The sequence below is a fragment of the Lepus europaeus genome, chromosome 4 (assembly GCF_033115175.1).
Source record: "Lepus europaeus isolate LE1 chromosome 4, mLepTim1.pri, whole genome shotgun sequence".
NCBI classification, from domain to species: Eukaryota; Metazoa; Chordata; class Mammalia; order Lagomorpha; family Leporidae; genus Lepus; species Lepus europaeus.
Window position 1 is genome coordinate 50,051,514 of NC_084830.1, and position 17,986 is coordinate 50,069,499.

Below are 17,986 nucleotides of genomic sequence, written 5' to 3' on the forward strand. Positions count from 1 at the left end.
ACTATCAATGCTCAGTAAATTGTTGCTGTCTTATAATATCATGTAAGCTATATTTTATCTCAAATATCCATTTATCATAATTTCTTAAAACATTTTCTGATATTTAAGCAATTAAATATTTTGGGAAAATGTTGAGTTGTATTTTTAGATAAACATTAAATACCTATATTTTATATTCTATCAAAGACCATTTTGAACAAAAAAAAAGCCTACTATGTTGAGTATATACCATTGAGTTATTATTATCCTGATTTCAATAACTCTTTCTTTGAGTTAAATGATTGATCTTCTATAACATTTTACTTCTCTATGCCTAAAAATTATTGTGGTTGTTTTCAATGTGGTCTTTTTTCCTAATTTATGAATTCAAATAACTATAGAGTTTATTTATTTATTTATTTTTGATGAAGTTCCTTATTTAGCTTTACCAGTGAAAGTGGGCATCAGTAGTAAATCTAAAGTGTTACAATTGGATAGGCAAAAATATTACAGGGAAAGATCTTTTGCATTTGTAATAAACTTAAAGGAGTATAGGAAGCCTGTTCTTTAGCCTTTAAATTTTTTGAACTACTTAAATGTTCCTTTCTTTACTCAACTGTTTGATGATTCCTTTCTTTATTCAGTTCTTCACTTCTGGTAGAAAAACTGGAATAAAGACAAATGCATTAGAGAGAGCATTATATAGGACTTAAAGATTTTAGCTGCTCTATAACAGCTCTTGCATGAGTGTTTAAACAGATAGGTGGAATTTGCATCATCAGCCTCCTTACTGACTACCTGATTGGTAACAGTGCGTTAGGTGGGAGATCAAGAATTAGTCCTATTGCTTCTGACTCTGGTCTACCAGAGCCTAGACTTTGATCCTGTATGAATCAGGTAACTTCTAGAGGATCTATGAATAAGAGCTGGGATCTGAGGCCAGGACTTGTGCTCTGGTTTCCTGTTTTGGTTGATAACTCTGGGCCATTTGAAATATGTGGAAATGTTTTAAAATGATTACAATGTCTTTAAAGTAGGTCTGCTGACTTTGGGGACTCTGAAATTCATGGATGCTAATTATTGTGACATTTAGAGGGCAACCAGGTCAGAAAATAATAGTCTTCTCTTGCTCTAATGTCAAAAACATCCTCACTGAAAATCGCTGATCCCATAAAAAGTTTTTCCATGGAAAACAGGAAACTAGGCTAAATTTCTTCTGAGGTTTTGTTTATATGTATCTATGTTTTTGAGAGCCATATAATTGGCTCTACATGTGAAGGTCTCAAAAATATTCCTTAGAATATTGTTTTGGATATTTTCTAAAATGACTAAAGTGATTTTAATGAAAAATAGTGATTTTTAACCGTATTTGATATCCTCAAGAAATTTCTTGTGGAATAGGTATGGATCATATAGTTCTAGGACTACTTGTGTTTTCATCCTTATTACATGCATTTAATCTTTAAAGGTTTGAAATATTAAGTATCCTTGCAACAAAACAGTGAATATGTATATGTTTTCATAAAAAAGTAATGATTTATTCCATTATAATTTTGAAATGTGAAACAATAATTAAAAGGTAAATATTCAGAGTTTTAGCAAACAGTTTAATTGGAACAAAAAGGGAAGACACTTTCATAAATGAGAGACTCTTGTCAATCGCATGGCTGTTAAGCCACTGAATGTGGAGCATGGCATGAGGAATAAAGTAGCTTTGTTCTTCTATTGTAGTATTAAGTAGTGACCTGGTTACAGAAATAGCAGACCAATTCAATTGAACAAATTAAAATTTTAGGAAAGCCAAAAGGAAGATGGCTTAATGTAGAGAGCATTTAAAACATTCAAATATTGCAAAGTGCAGAATAATTTATATGGATATTTGTGGCAAAGTCTTAATTGTAGATTATAGTTTATTCTTTTTTACAAAATATTTATTTATTTGAAAGGCAGAGATTAGAGAGAGAAGGAGAAAGAGGGAAAGAGATCTTCCATCCGCTGATTCATTCCCCAAATGGCCACAACTGCAAGGGCAGGAACAGACTGAATCCAGGAGCAAGGAGCTTCCTTAGAGTCTTCCACGTGGGTGCAGGGACCCAAGCACTTGGGCCATCTTATGCTGCTTTTCCCAGGCATATTTGCAGGGAACCGGATCAGAAGTGGAGCAGCTGGGACTTGAACTGGTGCCCATATGGGATGCCCACACTGCAGGTGGTGACTTAACCTTCAGTGCCACAGTGCTGGCCCCTAGATTATAGTTTAAAATCTGTCCCTAGATTATAATCTAGAGAAGGTGGAAGTTCCAACAGACAGAAAATGTTAAACTTGACTTTTTCAGTACTTATATTTTTACTTGAGTTTTAAAGATTTCCTAGGCACTGATTTCATTATATGTGTAGAAACAAATTGAAGTTTTATGGTTCTCTACCACTGTTTTGAATAAGATGTGCTTTAACATTATATTGATGAGTGACTCCATATATCACTGAACTTTCTTACAATGAGAATTGTGTGTGTGTGTGTGTGTGTGTGAGAAGATAGAATTTTAAAAAGGATTTCGCAATCTCATTGTCTATCCCTAGGGATCCAACCTTAACTTTCCCCATCGCACCCTACCAACTCTCATTTCTCCTAAACATAATTGAAAAACACTTGACTATGTAGATATAATCTATTTTTAGTGCAAAAATATTCTGGATAAACATAGCATTTGTGAGTGAATCAAGTGGAATAAAATGTCTCACACAATCAAGGCAAAGGAAATCAGCAGAACACTGAGGCATACCTACATATATATATGGAAACACTGAAGGAATTTTAAGCTAAGGAGGGCCTTTTAAGGGACTTCTTTGATGTTTATTACATTAAAGTATACATGACCTCCATGGATAGGACAATTTTATATAAAAAGAAAAGTGATAAAGTGACAGTATGGTGATAGGGAAAACAAAAAGGTGACAAACTAAAAATATTCGAGCTCTATAAGTCTTCTGTTCCCACTGTAACACATTACTGCAAATTTAGTGACTTAACACAAATTTATTATTTTGTACTTCTGAAGTTCAAAAATTGGGTCACATTGGGCTGAAATCCAGGAATTGGCAGAGCTGCATTCCTTTATGAAAGTTCTAGGAGGGAATCTCAGTGTCCTTGCCTTTTTGAGGATTTAGAGGCTGCCAGCATTCCTTGGTTTATGACCCACTTCTTTCATCTTGAAAACCAGCAGTATTGTATCTCTCCAACTGTTCTTCTGCAGTCACATTTCCTTCTGCTTGTGGTTGGAAAAATAATCCACTTTTAAAGACCATCCAGAAAATGCAGGATGATCTTACCAATTTCAAGGTTCTTCACTTGGTCATATCTGCAAAGTCTTATGCCCCACACGATAATTTACTCAGTGATTCTGGGGATTACAACTTGGGCACCTTAATTAGAAAAGCATTATTCTGAGTAAAACAATAACATACTTAAAAATCCAATTTTGGGGCCAGCATTGTAGCATAGCAAGTTAAACCACCACCTACAGTGCTGGCATCCCATATGGGTATCTATCTATGTTCCGGCTCTTCCCTGCTCATGTGCCTTGGAAAGCAGCGGAAGGTGGCTTGAGTGCTTGGGCTCCTGCATTCATGAGGGAGACTCAGAAGAAGTACTTGGCTTTGGCCTGGCCCAGCCCTGGCCGTTGGGGCTATTTGGAGAGTGAACCAGGAGATGGAAGATCAACCCCCTCTGTAACTCTGCTTTTCAAATAAACAAAATAAATCTTTTAAAAAGCAACCTATTTGTGAGGCAGGAAGGAACAGACGCTATATTTTTCAGCAATTTTAGTCAGTGTAAGTTATAGACTGAAAAATCTCTCCTGGCCATGAAAAGAAGATGGTATGTGGAGGATAAAGAATGAAGTACAATATATGGATATTTGGAGTTCTGAGGTAGAGACAAAAATATGAGTAGTTGTTCCTAAAGAAGAGAAAAGGGAAATTGTTAGAAAATAATAAAAAGATAAATAAAGGGGCCAGTGCCGCGGCTCAACAGGCTAATCCTCCGCCTTGCGGCGCCGGCACACCGGGTTCTAGTCCCGGTCAGGGCACCGGATTCTGTTCCGGTTGCCCCTCTTCCAGGCCAGCTCTCTGCTATGGCCAGGGAGTACAGTGGAGGATGGCCCAGGTCCTTGGGCCCTGCACCCCGTGGGAGACCAGGATAAGCACCTGGCTCCTGCCATCGGATCAGCGCGGTGCGCCGGCCGCAATGCGCCAGCCACGGCAGCCATTGGAGGGTGAACCAACAGCAAAAGGAACACCTTTCTCTCTGTCTCTCTCTCTCACTATCCACTCTACCTGTCAAAAAAAAAAAAAAAGATAAATAAAGGAAAAATTGTGTTGTTAACAGGAAAAAAAAATTAGGTTGACCTTCTATTTCTTTTCTGTAGTATTCAGTGTCAGGAGATAATAGAACAATAGTTTTAGAGTTTAAAACAAAATTCCCCTGCAATTTGTATTTCTGGTGTGATGAACAAAGGGAAACCACTCTGATTATGTAAAATGACTCTAAATGACTTCATGTGTGCTTTTGGGGAAAACAAAACCTTAAGATACCAACTTATTATTATTATTATTATTAATTAATTTATTTATTTTTTGACAGGCAGAGTGGATAGTGAGAGAGAGAGAGACAGAGAGAAAGGTCTTCCTTTGGCTGTTGGTTCACCTTCCAATGGCTGCTGCGGCCAGCGCATCTCGCTGATCCGAAGCCAGGAGCCAGGCGCTTCTCCTGGTCTCCCATGCGGGTGCAGGGCCCAAGGACTTGGGCCATCCTCCACTGCCTTCCCAGGCCATAGCAGAGAGCTGGCCTGGAAGAGGGGCAACCGGGATAGAATCCGGCACCCCAACCGGGACTAGAACCCGGTGTGCAGGCGCCGCAAGGAGGAGGATTAGCCTGTTAAGCCACGGCGCCGGCCACCCAAGATACCAACTTATTATAAGATGATGCACTGTGAACATGAAAACAATTGTGTATATCCAAATTGCCAGAATATAGATGTAGCTCTAAATAATTTGTTAAATCTAGTTAAAAATTTGCTCAAATGTAAAAAAACAATGCTTGCAGGAGAAAACACATGTAAAGATTAATTCAATAACAGCAATCTAGGTTTAAATAAAATTTTGTGATCTTCAGATGTACTTTTCTGAGATGAAACCTAATATTCCAAAATTTATGAATAGATTTAAAGATACACCTAAAACCAATGAGTAAATTTTCATCAATAGGCCAAATTTGGCTTCTGCTTATAGCAAATGACTTAGGAGCTTAGATTGACTTTTACATTTTATTTATTTATTTATTTGAGAGGTAGAGTTACAGTCAGAGGGAGAGACAGAGAAAAAGGTCTTCCTTCTGTTGGTTCACTCCTCAAATGGCCACAATGGCCGGAGCTGCGCTGATCTGAAGCCAGGAGCCAGGTGCTTCTTCCTGATCTCCCACATGGGTGCAGGGGCACAAGGACTTGGGCCATCTTCTTCTGCTTTCCCAGGACACAGCAGAGAGCTGGACTGGAAGAGGAGTGGTCGAGACTAGAACTGGCGCCCATATGGGATGCTGGCGCTGCAGGCAGAGGATTAACCTACTGCACCCTGGTGCTGGCCCCGACTTTTATATTTTTAGATGGCTGACCATCATAAAAATGAATATTTTGTGACGTGTAAAAGTATGAAGTTCAGATTTTATTGTATATAAATAATGTTTTTTTGTGGAACACAGCCACACATTTATTTTGTTATTGTCTATGACTGCTTTGCTACAACAGCAATGTTGAGTAATTGCCACAGAGATGCACGTGTGGCACTTTCATTCCTTTGTAATGCTTCTCAGTACACTACAAATTTTAGTGACACCATTATAACTTGATTTTTGTCTCTTGTCACTCAAAACCTAAAAATCTGTATCAAGAAAACAAAAAGTTTTCCAGCTTCTGACGTGAACTAAAATCTTGAGTTTTTAGGAGTACATTTTTCCTTTCAAGAACCCCAAATTTATTCAATTCTTATTCTTTAATGTTTTACTTACTTCAGCTTCTCTTTTGTCTTTTTTGGACAGAGGTTAACATCAGGAATCCATTCTTTGTATTTAATAATCCAGATCTTCTCTTTTCTATCTCTATGCCTTAAATGAAGCAAAACTAATGCAAAGAGTTAAGAACTTCATTTCCCAAGACAAGAATCAGCTAGTTAATGCCTCCATACTATAAGAAATTAAAAATATTTTACAAGTGTATGCCAAAACACTAAGTGCTTATAGGGATAAATGTACGTTATTTAATAGGTGAGTTATATGTCAAAGATAATGAGCAAAGGTTTGGTTAACAAGTATATGTAACACAGAGGGAGTGCATAATTGAAATGGTGGTCTTGAAGAATGCCTAGGGATTCAAGGTAGATAATACAGAAATTAAATGATCTGTTTGTAAGATAGAAAATGTAATCCACTCTGGCACTTTTTGGGTGAATTAGAACTACCTGAAGACAAAATATAATATATATATCACAAAATATAATGCATATAGACATATATGAATTTACATATGGGTTATGAAAAGTTGAGATGATAGATTATTTGCAGACCATTTGAACATATTTGGATTTTCTTTTCTTAGATATTTAAAAAACCGTGTTTAGATTATTGCATGGCATTTTTATAATAAAGTTAAATACTTGCTTTGAATGTGTAGAATTTGATCTAAACCGTATTCAATTTTGGACCTTGATTTGGCATAAAATGATATTTTCTAGATGATATTGGCTCATTTATATATATATATATATCTTTTTAATGAATACTTTATTTTCATAGAAATTATGTCATTTCATTCTCACAACAGTCTTTGTTGTAAGGACTTTTCCTTGATGTAGAATCTATAGCTTAGGTGAATGATCTGAACATACTCTTTCAAGTAGCAGAAAGACAGTGAACTCTATCTCATCCCTTTCCCTGTCAACTTCCCAAATTCTAGCAAGCAAATTAATCATTAGGAAACTCCGTTTTCTCAGTAGGATTTGATTTACATATCCTGAGGAAATATTTTGTGAGTTTCTGGTAATACGTGAAACACTTAAACACAGTGTTTGTTGCCATATTAGTTGTCACTAAGAAAATGATAACTGCTTGTATTTTTTTTTTTTTTTTATTTTTGACAGGCAGAGTGGACAGTGAGAGAGAGAGAGAGAAAGGTCTGCCTTTGCCGTTGGTTCACCCTCCAATGGCCGCCGCGGCTGGCACACCACGCTGATCCGAAGGCAGGAGCCAGGTGCTTATCCTGGTCTCCCGTGGGGTGCAGGGCCCAAGAATTTGGGCCATCCTCCACTGCACTCCCTGGCCATAGTAGAGAGCTGGCCTGGAAGAGGGGCAACTGGAACAGAATCTGGCACCCTGACTGGGACTAGAACCCGGTGTGCCGGTGCCGCTAGGTGGAGGATTAGCCTGTTGAGCCACGGCGCCGGCCAACTGCTTGTATGTTTAATATTACTTATATAGGGAGTCTTTAAAAAGTTCACAGAAAATATAAATTATGAAAAATCTATATATATACATTTCAAAATTTTACACCAAAATAACTTATTTATTAATTCTGTTTTTTTTTTTTTTTTTTTTTTAATGTCAGATAGAGTTAGACAGTGAGAGAGAGAGACAGAGACAGAGAGAAAGGTCTTCCTTCCATTGGTTCACCCCTCAGATGGCCGCTACGGCTGGAGCTACGCCGATCTGAAGCCAGGAGCCAGGTGCTTCCTCCTGGTCTCCCGTGTGGGTGCAGGGGCCCAAGCACTTGGGCCATCCTCCACTGCCTTCTCAGGCCACAGCAGAGAGCTGGACTGTAAGAGGAGCAACCGGGACTAGAACCCGGTGCCCATATGGCATGCCGGTGCCACACGGGGAAGATTAACCAAGTGAGCCATGGCGCTGGCCCATATCAATTCTGTTTTCTACAAACTTTTTGGAGTACTCACATATAAATCATAATTCTTAACAAAGTCTATCACCCTTTATTTACTTTAACATTTTCAAAATCTAGAACTTCTACAAAATTCAGTTTTGCTAAATTTTTGGGGAAAAAAAGTTGTGGAAAAAGAAACTGACTTTAAATGGCATGGGACTGTTTATGTAAGCAATAGCATAATGTTTTTTCTATGATGTCATCATGTAATGTATTTCTACTACATCCCTTCAGGAGCTATAGAATTATAGTAGATGGAATATATTATGTTTCTGTAAACTAAAACCATCCAAGACACATCTGACCCAAATATTTTAGATAATAACTGTAGATCTACATTATTATGATACTATTAATTATAGTTTTACTGAGATATGATTCAAAACTATAAGATTTATCATTTTGAAATATACTGCTGAGTGTCTTTTAGCATATTCATAGGGTTGTGCAACAATCATCACTATCTAATTTTAGAATATATTAGTTATTTCAAAAAGAAACCCTCTAACCATTACAAATAATTTCCTGTCTCAGTTGCCTCTACTGTACCCTTTTAGCAACCACTAATCTATGTCTTATCTATATTGATCTCCCATTTCTGACATTTTATATAAAGTGAGTAATAGGAATGATGCACTAAGTGGAGTTTGCAACTGATTTCTTTCACTTATCTTTATGTTTTCTAAGTTAATCTATATTGTGACATGCATCAGTATATCATTTATTTTTATGGCTTAATAATATTCCATTATATGAATATACCACATTCTATTTTCTATTCATTATGGGTTGTTTCCACTCGGGGTATTAGCATAATGCTACTGTGAACATTCATGTACAAGTTGTTGTGTAGAGATAAGTTTTTGTTTCTCTTGGATATTAGTCTAAGGGTGGATTTTCTGGTCATGTGGAAAACTCTGGTTTTTTAAGAAATCACCAAAATTATAGGTGTACCATTTTACTTTTCCAGTTTCTCCATATCCTCAGCTCCATTTGTTGTTGTTTGTTTTTTTCCCTTGATTTAGCTTCGTAAGTGTATATGAAATGGCATCTCACTGTGGTTTTGCTTTGAATTTCCTTCATGATTAATTGTATTAAGTATCTCCTCATATGCTTGTTGGAAATTTGCATATTTCTCTAGGAAAATGTCCAAGTACTTGCTCACTAAAAACTTGCATTATTTATCTTTTTGTTGTTGAGCTGTGAGAGTTTCTTATACATTCTCAGTACATAATCTTTATTATATACATGATTTACAAATATTTTCTCTGATTATGCAGAATGTCTTTCTCTTTTAAAATATTTTTACATTGGTACATAAAATAACATATTTATTGAGTATCCTGTGATATTTGATATATATGTACATGATGTAATATTAAAATCCGAATAAATATATATATATATTCTCAAATATTTATCATTTCTTTGTAGTGAAAACATTCAAAATCCTTTCTCACAACTCATTTCACCTTAGTTCCCACTGATCAACATTTTCCCCCTCCCAATGCCTCTACTCTCCCCAGACCCTGGTAATCATTATTCTACTCTCAACTTGTAGGAGATTAATTTTTTGAGATTCCATATATGAGTGTGATCCTGTAGTATTTATGTGTCTGACTTATTTTTACTTAACAAAATGACCTCCAGTTCCATTCATGTTGTTGGAACTGACAGAATTTCATCTTTTTAATGTCTGAATAGCATCCCATTGAGTATAATATACCACATTTTCTTTATCCATCATTTTTAAAAATAGCCTATTTCTATTTCTTGCCTATAGCGAATATTGCTGCAGTAAGCAGATACTAATCCTTTGTCAGATATATAGTTTGCAAATTTTTTCTCCTATCCTGAAGGTTATCTATTCACTCTGTTTACTATTTCCTTTGCTGGGCAAAAGCTTTTCATTTTCTGTAATCCTTGATTATGTTTGCTTTTCTTTATGCTTTTGAGCTATGAATAAAAAATATTCTCATTCATCTTAATAATGTAAAGGATTTTTCCCTATGTTTTATTGTAGGAGCTTCATACTTTTGCTTCTTACATTTAAATCTTTAATCCATTTTTTGTTGACTTTTATATATAATGAGAGATAAAGGTCTACTTTCATCCTTCTGCATGTGGATATCCAGTTTTCTCAGTATTTATTTTAGGGACTGTCCTTTCTTTAATAAATATTCTTAGTACCTCTATTGACGATCAGGCAATTGGTTTATTTCTATGCTTATATTCTGTTCCATTGGCTGATGTGTCTGTTTTGATGCCAATACCATGATGTTTTCTGATTACTATAGCTTTGTAGTGTATTTTGAAGATAGGTATTTTAATGCCTCCTGCTTTGTTCATTTTGCTCAAGATTGCTTTAAATATTTGTTTTTTTTGCGTGATCCCATGCTAATTATAGGATTATTTTTTCTAGTATTGTAAAGAATATCACTTGCATTTTGATAGAGATTGCATTGGATCTATAGGTTAGTGTGTGTGACCTTATAGTTATGTCATTTCTTCCAATCCATGAACATGGGATATTATTCATTATTTTTATATTTTTATTTTTTGTATCCTCTTACATTTCTTCCTTCCATGTGTTATAGTTTTTTTTGTAGAAATGTTTTGCCTTTTTGATTAAATTTATGCTTTGATTTTTTTTGTGTGTGTGTGTGTGTGTGTGTAGTTTTTGTAAATGGGATTACTTTCTGGTTTGTTTTTCAGATAATTCACTATTGCCAAATAGAAATGCAACTGAGTTTTGAAGATTTTATAACTTGGAACTGTGCTGAATTCATTTATTAGTTCTTATAGACTTTTTGGTTGAGTCTTTGGGGTTTTCTATTTATAAGATCATATCATCTACAAACAGTGACAATTAGGCTTCCTCCTTTCCATTGTGTATACTCTCTCTTTTTCTTGCCTGCATTCTAATACTATGTTGAATATATTTGGTGAGAATGGGCATCTGTATCTTGGTCCAGATCTTAGAAAAATGTTCAACTTTTTCTTTTGAACATAATGTTACTTTTTGACTTTTTAGATGTGCCTTTATTAAATTGAGATATGTTCCTTCTGTAACTAATTTATTCAGGTTTTTTTGTTATGAGAAGATGTGAATTTTATAAATATGTTTTCTACATGTAGTGAAATGGCACTATATTTTTTGTCATTTATTCTGTAGATATGTATCATATTTATTTATTTGCATGTGGTGAACCATCCTTGTATCCCTGGGATTATTTACCTACTTGGTCATGATGAATAATCTTTGTAAATGTACTTTTGAACTTGGCTTGCTAGTATTTTGTTGAGGATTTTTGTATCAGTATTCATCAAGAATCCTGGTCTACTAGATTTCTTTTGTTATTATATCCTTTTCTGGTTGTGTATCAGGATATTTCTGGCCTTATAGAATGACTTTTGAGAGTTCCCTTCTCAAATCTTTGGAATAATTTAACAAGAATTTGTATTAGTCCTTTTTAAAAAAAGATTTATTTATTTATTTGAAAGGCAGGGTTACACAGATGCAGTGGCAGAAGAAGAGGCAGAGGCAGAGAGATCTTCTATGGCTAGTTCACTCACCAGATGGCTGCAATGGCTGGAGCTAGACCAATCCAAAGCCAGGAGCTAGGAGCTTCTTCCGGGTCTCCCACATGGGTGCAGGAGCCCAAGAACTTGGGCCATCTTCCACTGCTTTCCCAGCGTATGGCAGAGAGCTGGATCAGAAGTGGAGTAGTTGGCACTTAAACAGGTGCCCATATGGGATGCTGGCACTGCAGGTGGCAGCTTTACCAGCTATGCCACAGCACCAACCTTTGTATTGGTACTTTTAAAAATATTTGGTAGAATTCAGCAGTGAAACCATCTGGTCCTGAATTTTCTGATCAGAGACATTTTCTTATTTAGTCTAATTCCTTGTTGTTGGTATGTTCAAGTTTTCTATTTCTTAATGATTCAATCTTGGTAAGATGTATGTGCCTAGGAATTGACCCATTTCTCCTAGGTTATAAAATTTATTAGCATGGAGTTGCACTTAATAATCTCTAATCTTTTGTATTTATGTAGCACCAGTTGAATGTCTCCATTTTGTCTCTGATTTTATTTGAGTCTTCTCTTTCATTTTCTTAGTCTAGTGAAAGGTTGTCAATATTGCTTATATGTTTGAAAAATCATCTAGCTCATTATTTCTTTGATATTTTGAATTTTTTTTCCTATTCCTTTCAGTCTCCTTCATTTATTTCAGCTCTGGTCTTTATCATTTTTTCTATTTTCTCATTAATTCATATGACTACTCCTAATTTCTTTGGGATTCTCTTGTGTCGTTAGAAGTGAAGTGAGTTTCCTGTAAGTAGCATATAAGTGAGTCTTCTTTTTTTAAAAAAAATTATTCACTTACTTTTAATATGAGAATTTATTCCATCTATGCATAGGGTAATTTTTGATATGGAAAGACTTACTACTCTCATTTGGTTAGTATATTTCTAATTTTTGTTGTAATTTATTTTTTTTCTTTCATTCTCCATTTCTTATGGTCTTATTTTGTGGTTCCTTGATTTTCTCTGGTACTCTGCTTATTATTTTTGATGTGTGTCTTATGAATTTTTGCTTTGTGGTTATCATGAGACTAACAAAACTATCTTTTGATTAAATCAAACTATTCTGAAATGGTAGTAGCTTAACTTTGATTGTAAATATAGAAAAATAAGCAAATAAAAGACAAGAGGAACATATTAATAAAAAACCTCTATACTTGGACTCTATTCTTCCCCACATTTTGAATTTTTGATATCACATTTACAACTTTCTATATTGCCTATCTCTTAATCTATTAATTAGTGATACTTTTTAATTTGTTTCTTAGTCATCATACTAAAAATAAAATGGTTCATTTACTATTTTTACAGTATTAGAGTGTTCTGAATTTGACTGTATAGTTACTCTTAGCAGTGAATTTTCTGCCTTCTTGTATTTTTTTCTTACTCATTAGTGTCTCTGTTTCAGCTTGAAAACTCCCTTTAGTGTTTGTTGCAAGACAGATCTTGTCATTATAGATTTTCTCAGCTTTATGATCTTGCTTCCTTCCTTTATGTTTTAAAGATCTGGAAGAAAGAGAGAGAGAGAGAGAGAGAGAGAGAGAGAGAGAGAGAGAGAGAGAAACATTTCCATCAACTGGTTTAATCCCCAAATGGCTGTAACAGCCAGAGCTGAGCCAAGCCAAAGTCAGGAGCCTGGAATGCCATCCAGGTCTCCTATATGGGTTTCAGGGGCCCAAGTACATGGGCCTTCTTCTTCTGCCTTCCCAATTGCATTAGTAGAGAACTGGATCAAAAGTAGAGTATCTGGTACTTGAACAAGCACCCATATGGGATTCCAGCATTGCAAGTAGCAGCTTAACCCACTACAACACACACTGCCCCTGATGACTTTCTTGATCAAATTATTTAAAGCGTGGACTTTTGATGAAGTTCAATTTTTTCATTTAATATCTTTACTTGTGCTTTGGTGTTGTATCTAAGAAATTACTGCCTAATTCAAGGTCATAAAGTTTCAACCTACATTTTCTCTTAGTGTTTTTTAATTTTACCATTTAAATTTAGGTCTATGATTCATTTTAAGTTAATTTTTGTATATGGTGTAAGATAGGGGCCTGCTCTTACCCTTTTATAGCAATAAAACCACTGTTCTTTCATATTATGACTCTTGACTTGGATTATTATCATCCAGTTCATTAACTAGAGCATACTAGATATTCAGTAAATATTCATTGAATAAAAATTAATAAATCATGCATTACTTCATTGTTCCTTGTTCCTTTTAATATTTTAAAACATTTTATTAAAATATAGTATTCATACCAAGAAATGTACTTATGTGTACAGAACAATGGGTTTTTTTGTCATCTCATCACACTCATATAATTAACACTCAAATTAAGAACAAAGCATTACTAGTACCCCAAGAGTCTTCACTATTGACCCCTCGATTTTTTAACATATGAATAAGAGAATATTGTCACTTACATGGTATGATTCAGTGAAGCAATATTTAAAACAATATACCAAATGATCTGATATCCATACAATTTTTATCCTATCTCTATATATTAACTAACACAAATAAGAGAAAATGTGACATTTTTCTTTTGGGTTCTGGCTTAGTTCACATAGCATAATGATTTTCAGTTGTGTTGTTTTGTTGAAAATGTCAGGATTTCATTCCTTTTATGACTAATATTCCATAGTGTATATATATATATATATATATATATAATTTTCTTTATACAATCATCAGTTAATAGACATCTATATTAATTCCATATCTTAGCAATTATGAATTCAGCTGCTATAAACATGAGATTATAGGTAATTCTTTCATATGCTGATTTTATTTCCTTTAGATATATTCTGGGGAGTGAGATAGCTAGGTGCAGGGGTCCACACCCTTGGGCCACCTTCTACTGCTTTCCTAGGCAAATTAATAGGGAACTGGATTGGAAGTGGAGCAGCCAGAACTCGAACTGGTGCCCATATGGGATGCTAGCATTGCAAGCAGTGACTTTACCCACTATACCACATTGCCAACCTTGATATTTTTATTTTAAAGCAACAGATTATTTCAAAATAAACTCAAAGTATTTATCATTTTACAATTTAACTCAGTTCCCTGAGTCAGAACAGAGAACAGCTGCAGCTCTACTTCACCAAATACAATCTTGTACGTAAGTGAAGGGAGGAGAGAGAAGCAAAATAGTTTTACTTCCTGGAGCAAAGTAGTCATTCAGGCCCCATGCAGTTCCGCAGGCTGGACTCAGAGCTATGAGGACCGTGAAGCTCTCCCTCTGTTGAAGCTGCCAGGGGCAGGCCATGGCAGCCTCTTCTCACTTTGCCCTGGGAAGATGGTGCTTCCTAGTCGGGTGCTGGCAGTGTATATGCAGGAGTCACTGGCAGCGCGTGGCTGGCAGCTGCATGGCTGTCCTCTCTTCTCACTGCTCTTTGGAATCTCTGTTCTGTTTTGTCCATTTTTTAAAAACTTTTATTTAGTAAATATAATTTTCCAAAGTACAGTCTATGGATTACAATGGCCTTCTCCCCCCCCCCCCCATCTCCCACTCCCTTTCCCATTCCATTCACATCAAGATTCATTTTCAATTATCTTTATATACAGAAGATCGATTTAGTATAGATTAAGTAAAGATTTCAACAGTTTGCACCCACACAGAAACAGAAAGTGTAAAATACTGTTTGAGTACTAGTTACAGCATTAATTCACATTGAACAACACATTAAGGACAGAGATCCCACACGAGGAGTAAGTACACAGTAACTCCTGTTGTTGACTTAACAAATTGACACTCTTGTTTATGGCATCAGTAATCTCCCTAGGCTCTAGTCATGAGTTTCCAAGGCTATGGAAGCCTCTTGAGTTTGCTGACTTCGATCTTATTTAGACAAAGTCACAGTCAAAGTGGAAGTTCTCTCCTCCCTTCAGAGAAAGGTACCTCCTTCGTTGATGGCCCTTTCTTTCTACTGGGATCTTCACTTGCAGAGACCTTTCATTTAGGTCCCCTTTTTTTTTTTTTTTTCAGAGTGTCTTGGCTTTCCATGCCTAAAATACTCTCATGGGCTCTTCAGCCAGATTCAATGTCTTAAGGGCTGATTCTGAGGTCAGAGTGCTATTTAGGACATCTGCCATTCTACGAGTCTGCTGTGTATCCCGCTTCCCATGTTGCATCGTTCTCTCCCTTTTTGATTCTATCAGTTAGTATTAGCAGACACTAGTCTTGTTTGTGTGATCCCTTTGACTCTTAGACCTATCAATATGAACAATTGTGAACTGAAATTGATCACTTGGACTAGTGAGATGGCATTGGTACATGCCACCTTGATGGGATTGTATTGGAATCCCCTAGCACATTTCTAACTCTGTTTTGTCCATTTTTTACTGAAAATTCATCTCAATCAGTTCACTGGGAACATGGTTCTTTGTTTATTTTCCTGGTATCTTTCTGAACTGAAGTCATTGGATTTTGTGACTGTTCAACCATCATGAATCACTAGACCCTTAGTTACTTTTTATTGAACATTTGGAAATATATTGAGAAGTTTATAATTGACTAAATGAAAGTTTTGTAAGTAAACTCTTTAAAATTGAAATAAGACAAAAGAATTTCAAATAAGTCTCTTTACATTAATATTTGACTCTAAAATATAGTAAAAGTATCTTCTACTGTTTTTCAGATAACCATTTGGGACACATTGGGTCAAATAAACTTAAATAGTATATTCTATTAGAGGGCTTCTCACAGCCCTTATTTTTAAAACATACCTTGTGAAAATGGGACACAATATGCAGTATTTTCCAAATATATTTGGCTATAGAAACTTACTTGATTTTAACAGGTAATAGAGTTAGCATATCAAGAAACAACTTTTGGAAATACTTTCACTGTGATTTTGTCTTATAGACCTTTAGGGAACTGGAGATCATCCATTTAGTACTGTTTTATACTCTATTTTGAATTGCAGTGAGAAAAAGCAACGAAGAATATATTATTTTTGGTATCTGGAATTGAATTTGCCAGGGATGCAAATACAGCTTCCTTGGTAAAGACCTTGCTTTTGGAAACAATTTATCCTTTGGCAGCTCTCCAGTGTTCAGACTTGGCAGCATCAAGGACACAACGCAAGGTATGTTTATTTGGTTTAACATTTGGCAAAGGTGTTTTGATTTGTGGTTTGTTTTCTTTTACTTTGTTTTTCTTGTTTTATGTTGTTTGCCTCTGGCAGTGTGTTTGGGTTCAGAACATAGTTCTATGGAAGGCAGTATTACAATGAGGAAATATTTTTACTTGTGTATATTTTGTGGTATTTTGACAAATCCAAGAAAATAAAGCAAGAATCACAAACTTTAAATCTATATCTTATTTGTTTGTTAAATCATTTAGTATTGTTAATTGCCTACTAGGATTTGTTGCTGCATGACTTATTTCTCTCTTGATATTTAATACATTTTTGTATTTTTGTACTTTATGATATTTTGGTAGCTGTATATTGGATTTAATAAATATTTCTGTATAGTGAGTAATTAAAAGATTAAGATAATCAGCAAATAAATACCAGTTATTGAATATTACTTTTAATATTTTGTGTTTATTTGGTATATTTGTTTCGCAGATATTTTGGGAAAAGTATATATAGCATAAATTAAAGGATAAGAGTCCCCATTGTACCTCTAACTTCATCTTTTACTGTCCTTTTCCATCCTCACTCTACTCAGAACCCTTTTGGAGCTCCCTATTTCACTCATAAAAACTCTTCAACTGGTCTGGCTATATGAGTTGATGCTTTGTTTCTTCTCCAATTTCATCTCTAACTACTACTGTCAAACTTTTTCACTTGCTCTGGACATGCTGAGTGTTTTTGCTGTTCTTTGAACATGTCAGGGCATCTTAGGTTTTTTGCATTTTCTATTCTCTCTACTGAATTATTCTTCCCCAAGGTATCTGCATGACCAATTTCCTTACTTTTCTTTGTGTATTTATTAAAAAGTCATCTTCTTAAGGGAATCTTTGACCACCATCCAAGCCTTTATATTATCTTCCTGGTCTATGGCATTTACCACAACCTAATAAACTATTTTATATTTATGGTCTTACATGATGTCATTATCTCTCACAAGAATATAAACCAGATTAAGGCAGGACTTTTTATTTGCTTTGTTTTTACTCTATCTCCAGCAGCCAGAGTAGTCACTGCTTTTAACAAGAGATTATATGATTGAATGGTTAATTCAGCACACATTTTTTTCTCAATTCATTAAGTTCATTTTTAATATTGTAGTCAAATTCCTTTTGAAATTTTCCAAATAAGACCACTTCTGTCACAATTTGCTGAAACTGGGTAAGTGCTTGGAACACCTGTTCTGCTGTAACATTAGTTTGTATATTAAAGGTGTTAGCTGATGTTTTTCTTTTTCTTTTTTTCTTTTTTTTTTTTTTTGACAGGCAGAGTGGATAATGAGAGAGAGAGAGAG

The 17,986-nt window shown here is 35.2% G+C and overlaps 1 protein-coding gene across 7 annotated transcripts in view; it reads left to right on the plus strand.

The window, feature by feature from the left end:
* Positions 1-17,986, plus strand: part of TRIQK (triple QxxK/R motif containing) — a 114,950-nt gene that overhangs the window by 2,009 nt on the left and 94,955 nt on the right. For 2 of the 7 annotated variants that reach the window (XM_062188266.1, XM_062188267.1), the window contains exon 1: positions 16,484-16,641. The exons of 2 other annotated variants lie outside the window; for them this stretch is intronic. The gene's annotated coding sequence lies outside the window, so the exon portion shown is untranslated. Of the gene's footprint in view, positions 1-16,483; positions 16,642-17,986 lie in introns of those variants that run through there. 3 more of the 7 variants (XM_062188258.1, XM_062188260.1, XM_062188265.1) reach the window with 2 other exon arrangements.